The following is a 6232-nucleotide window of genomic DNA, read 5'->3' as shown; positions in this document are numbered from 1 at the left end:
TTTCAGTTTCTCAGAAATAGCTCTTGTAATAGTTTTTTTTTTTTTTTTTTTTAAGAAGGCAGCAAAATGGAGTCTTGGGCCTGCCTATGAGAGTTCTTGCTTTATAATTGTCTTATCTCACTTACCAAAATCTTATATCTATGATCTATATTTTTTACTAATCTCTAACCTATAACTTACACTCTTATTGATTGTATTTATCAGTTCACACCACAACACTAACTAAACACAGGCATCCATTTATCAAATAGCCATTGCTGTCTTCCCTAAGCGTGTGTTCTAATTTCATGTAGTACACACACACATCAGTTAACAAAAAAATTCACGGACCTTTTATGCTGTGCTGTCTGCTGTTCCATTTATGTAGTCTTCCCAGCTTTAGATAGTGGTGACCTTTTGCATGGGCAATTTTATTGTGTTTGGATCCTATTAGGTTCTAAACCTGGTGGATCACAGAAAAATTATAATAGTGAGCATCATAACTTTAATATATTTAAGGCAAAGGCAAAATTGTTACATGACACCGTATAGTAGTAGATCCCAATCTTCAATCAGATACTTACTGGACTTAGTCTGATTAATTCAATTCTCTGCTCAACTGGAAGTCAAAGAATAGTTCTGGAAAATATTAAAAGGCTGTGTGTACAAAGCAAGTGTGGCTGGAGAACTTGTAATCTTTTGATCTCTGGGAAAGGAACATAATTTACAAAGTATAGCATTGTTAGACTGTCAGAGAACAACAGGATTGTGCTGTATACAAATACCACAAACTGACATGCACTTGACTCCCCTAGGGCAGCTTGTTCATGACCATGGTACAAATCACACTGCCCTGATCCTTTCCAGAGATGTGAAACTTCACTGAGATTAATAATAATAAGTTACAAGAATTCTCAATAGACCCCAGTCCCCCCGCACCTTCTCTTATTACCTTTTAAAAATATGAAGCCTCCAAATCTTTAATAGCATACATACTTGCAGATATAATGTCCAGGTTTACATGGACATTGTCTTAGTCTACTTTCTGTAGCTATAACAAAATGCCTGAAGCTGGATACTTTAAAAAGAAAGATATTTATTTGGCCCATGATTTGGGCAGCTAGAGAGTCCAGGCAGCATAGTTTTGGCATCCTGGTGAGGGTCCCTGGCAGAAGAAGCAGAAGTGGGACTGATCATGTGCAGAAGGGACAACGTATGTGGGACAGACTTGCTTTATAGCAAACCATTCTCATAGTACTAATCTAGTTCCATGAGAGTTAAACTTCCCTCAAGGTAACTTTAATCCATTCATGAGATGTGGTGCCCCATGGCCAAATTACTTCCCACCATCTCTTAAAGATCCACGACCATTACGCATTGCCACTCTGTAAACTAAACTTCCAGAACATGAACATTTTGGGGACAAACTACATCCAAACCATAGCAAACATAGACATAGACACACACACACACACACACACACACGCAGATGCATGTACAGACATACACTCTACCCACCTCTGTTTCCTTCTAGGCAGGGAACATTTTTTAATTGTTAAAATTTTAGAAGTCGTTGATGATAAGAAACTGTAGCTTCTGAATTTGGAAGGAAAATCATATATTGCAAGCCCAGTCCAGAACAATGCTTGTGTCTAAGATGGGATTCCTTCTGTTAGCCAGGTTTTCGTCACTGTGACAAAATACCTGAGAAAATCAAGGAAAAATGAGGAAAGGCATTTATCTATTGGGTCTGTTGGTCCTATTGCTTTTGGGCTTGTGGTGGCATAAAGTATCCAGGCAGGAGCTTGTGGCAGAGGAAGCAATTCACCTCATGACTACAAGAAGACAAAGAGAGGAACAGGAAGGGGCTAGAATCCCAGTGTGCCCCAAAAGGTCACCCCTGCCCCCCCCCCCCCGCCATGACCTAACTTCCTTCCATTGGGCTCCACCTCCTAAAAGTCCCACCACCATCCAGTGGCACCAAAGGCTGAGGACAAAGCCTTCAGCACATGGACTTTGGGGGTACATTTAAGATCCCAACTTTAGTATTCAACCTGCTCCCAAAGGCTGATGTCCATCTCACAATGCAAAATACATTCAGTCCATCTCCAAGGATCCTGCAAATCTTAAGAGTTTCAGCATTTCCCAAAAGTCCAAGTCCAAAGTCTGCTCTGAGACTCGAGGCAATCTCTTAACTGAGAGCCTCTGTAAAAATCAACAGAACAAGTTACATCTTCCAAGATGCCATGGCACGAGGAAAACACCTCCTTTCTTGGCCCAGTAGGGGTAGAGTTGGCAAGTGTGAGATCTGTGAATTATATGGGGGAGAACTGAAGAGAACAGATCTCTGGGAATTCAGGAGGCCTTAGAGGCTGACATGGTCAGCCTCCTCCCAATCTCCTATTGGCTCTTGTATTAATGATAGAAGAAATTCAGTGTTTTTGCCCTTGATTGCAGAATTTTGTGCACTGCCAATCCTAATTAAAAGAAAGATGTTACACACACACATGGTATAATGCACAAAGATGTTCATCTTGGCCTCATTTACAATGGTCAACAATGATAACAATAAATAAAATAAAGCATCTTCAATAGATGACGTTTGTGACTCATTCATGTTCTTTTACATCCTTTAAGATCTGAGATAAGCTCAAGTTGGTGGAGATAGAACAGCAATATTAAAATGTCTTTGGATAACATCAGCGAAGTGACAGTAGAAGAACAGGACCCGAGTTTTGAACAGTCCCCAAAAGAACAGGTACTGGGTCCAAGGCAGTCCTGGGAAATTGGGGGATATGAGGTCAAGAATCTTCACCACACTCTTTTACTATTAACGAGTTTTTGTGATTCCCCCTGCTTCCATTCCATTGCCAACTTGCTTAGCAAGACCAATAACCTCATCTCCCACTGAATCTCTTCTCTCTACCTAACACTTCTGCTTTTTCTCACAGTTTTAACTTATTTGTGTTAAGCATAGTTTTTGGCTCCTTAATTTGCCATGACCCATCATTTAAACTTTGACTCTCATGGGTAAATGACAGCATTTAGGTTTCCTGTTAATATCCAAGAGAGGGAAGTTGACCAGGCCAGCAAATAGTAGTCACCACAGTTAGGGCTGACCCTCCAGGGGCCAGGCCTCCGTATCATAGGGTGTGCTGAGCCTGGGCATTGCTTGCCCTTGCTTGGGAATCCCCAGGGAAGGATGAGCTATTGTGTCACATAAACATAGCTACAAGTGTGGCCTCTTCAAGGTGAACTACAAGTGAGCAGTCTCCCTTATAAGGGAATATAGGCATGGACAGGCACCAGCGTTGACATCTCTAGTGCAAACTTGATACAGTCGTCCCTCAGTATCCATGGCGTATTGGTTCCAGGATCCCCACCTCAGATACCAAGATCTTTGGATGCTCAAGTCCCTTACATAAAGTGGTGCAGTATTTGCATATTACCTCACACATCTCCTGTACCCTCTAAATCATCCCTATATGCCTTAGGATGCCTAATACAATGTGAATGTTATGTTAATTGTTGTTATACTCTATCGACTGGGAAATAACAAGGAAAAAGCTCATATATGTTCATTACAGACACGATTCTTTGAAATGGTTTCAATTCAGGATCAGCGGAATCTGCAGACGTGGAACCCAAGGTGAGGAACGTCAACTGTGTGGTACTAGGACAGCGTGACAATTGCCCACATTGTGTCTGCCTGTATACAGTTCTGAATTAGTACAACTTATTAGAAGGGTGATTTAGCAACATGTATCAAATAACTTAAATGTCCATAGACTTTGCCCAATAAGTCTATTTCTAAGAATTTATTACAAAGAAATGACCATAGATGAATACAGACACAAAAAATACATGAAAGGCACTGCATCAGAGAATTCTTTATATTAGAAAAGATATGCAGACAGCAGACTGAGGTATGATATATATGCAATCAAATATTATGTAGGTATTAAAATGATGGCACATAATATAAAAAATACATAATATCTCAAAGGAATAGTCAAGATGAGATGTGAAAAGATCAAACTGAAATCATAACATATAGAAAACATCCCTAAATTTAATTTATAAATACACACATGCATACAAACATAGAAACTGGAGGGCTAGGCAACAAAATTTTAGTTGTGGTTATTTCTAAACAAAGAGGTGATGGGTGATTTATCTTACATAATCTCTTGTGTCTAGCTATTAATTTTATAATCAGAAACAACCTACCTTTAAAATTAATGCTTACAAAGAGTTTTTGATAATGCTCATTTCACAACCTTAAGTAAAAATGAGAACACAACAAATGAATATCGTTCATGGTTACAATAATATTAAAATGCAACAAAAATACAGGAAAATTTCAGAGCAGAGATGCCTATCTCTGGGTGGTGAGCCTACAGATGACTTTCTGATTTCTGATTTACTGTAGGTTCCATAACTTTCTAAAATGGACATAAACCTTGTTTTCCTTGACTTAAGAAAAATTGAGGACAAGGAAGACTAAGAGATTTGTCTGAGGTCACAATCTGTAGATGGACTGGCATTGGAAGCCAGGTAACCTGATCTGGGTGTGGTGAATACTGCAGGGTGTTGCACAGAACCCATTCAGGAATGAAAGACACAGTCCACAAGATGCTAGAAGGGTTGCCAGAAACCAGGCTTCTAAGGCCAAAGTGCTTAGGTTGAAAAGAATCCCCTTGCCCAAGGCCAAACACCATTTCCCAATGGCTCACATATAGTGATGGAGGATCACAAAGGACTCCAGATGGGACTGCTCTAAAGGCCCTTCCCAGCCTATTGCTCTCTAAGAGATCACCTAAGACCTTGGTCAAAGCTATATCACAGCTTGAGCTCCTCCTCTTCCCAGCCCTGTTTCCTTCCTCTCTTCTGCATGGGTGTGGTTTCACAGAGCTGTCCCCCATCAACACCCTGCACAGTCATAGCCATCTCAGAGTCTGCTTCCCAAGGAACCCAACATGTGGCCGTTGGTGCCAGGCATGGTACAGGAAAGCAAGCACTAAGCTGTGACACTGGATCCAGATCCCCTGCCACCATACCGATGATAAGAACCCCACTGCTGGTGGGAAATGAGGTCCCTGCAACAAGGCAGAAGTACAATTGTTAGGACTTTCAATGGTACTAGGGCAAGATGACGTATCATTGGTAGAGGGTGCATTAGCTGGTGCGATGCATCAGGCATTTGAGAAGAAAAATCGTTAATATGAGGTCAACAGAACTGAGTGACTACTGTTGACTTCTGAAGAAAAGAGAATGAAGAGCTAAATGTGATGAACCAGCAATTAAAATCTAGGCCCAAAAGCCAGGAAGCCTTCTTGGAAGTCAATAAGAGGCTCATACTCCTGCAATGGAAAGCCAGAATAGGCTGAAGACCCAGCATGGGACTTCATTTTAGCAGCAGCCAATTTTCAGAGATGGTTACACTTTTAGCCCATCAGACCTGCTGCACCAAAACCAAGACCGTGCCTGGGAAAGTGTAGGACTGTGACACATGTAATGGCACCATCTGGGTGGACACTGCTAAAATTCTCAAGCCCGGAGTCTTCCGGCCTCTCTAAGCCTATGGAGTGGACCCTTGCCTGATCCCTTCTTGAAGAGGTACAGAGGTCTCTCCTCCACAGAGCATGTGCCCACCTCCCCTTCTGACCATAAGTCATATAACTAGGGTTAAGTCACAGCATAAACCGTCCTGGGACATGCTGGGCCTGACCAGGAGGAAAAGTGCTGAATCCTAATGGGGATCATGGAATCCACCCAACTGGAGCCATAGATGGAAAGAGAATGCAGGGGACCGGACCCCATTGCTATATTGGAGAAAAGACTGTGATTATTTTTTTAAATATTTTCAGTTGTAGATTGACACAATATCTTTATTTTGTTTATTTAGTTTGTGTGTTTTTTTAATGTGGTGCTGGGGATTGAACCCAGTGCCTCATGCATGCAAGGCAAGCACTCCACCACTGAGCCACAACCCCAGCCCAAGACTGTGAGATTTGATAAAGGAAATATTATCAATGTGGGTTCACTGTCTCTAGTCCAGGATGGAACACCCAGGTAAGGGCTCCAGGAGATGGAGATAAGCTATTGTCCTCAAATAACATGGGGAAATTGGTAGCTGCACTGAGTGGGGTAGAGATGCCAGAATTTTAGTGACGTCTGGTGGGATAAGGGATAGAAATTTTGGAGGGATGTGCATGCTCAAGTAGGTATGCTCTAGGAGGCTGGAAACCCC

The 6232-nt window shown here is 41.6% G+C and overlaps 1 long non-coding RNA gene across 1 annotated transcript; it reads right to left on the bottom strand.

Annotated features, from left to right (window-relative positions):
- Nucleotides 1–229: 229 nt before the first annotated feature.
- Nucleotides 230–1642, bottom strand: LOC131424512 (uncharacterized). The gene is made up of 3 exons (XR_009227676.1): nt 1498–1642; nt 564–685; nt 230–442 (listed from the first exon to the last, which is right to left on the bottom strand). It is a non-coding gene; the product is annotated as an uncharacterized LOC131424512 (long non-coding RNA).
- Between the last annotated feature and the right edge of the window lie 4590 nt (nt 1643–6232).

Source organism: Marmota monax, unplaced genomic scaffold (assembly GCF_021218885.2).
Source record: "Marmota monax isolate L192 unplaced genomic scaffold, Marmota_monax_Labrador192_F-V1.1 WCK01_AAM20220418_F8-fsc00029, whole genome shotgun sequence".
NCBI lineage: Eukaryota > Metazoa > Chordata > Mammalia > Rodentia > Sciuridae > Marmota > Marmota monax.
The sequence above is the reverse complement of the archived record's forward strand: the minus strand, read 5'-3'. Positions and strand labels throughout refer to the sequence as shown.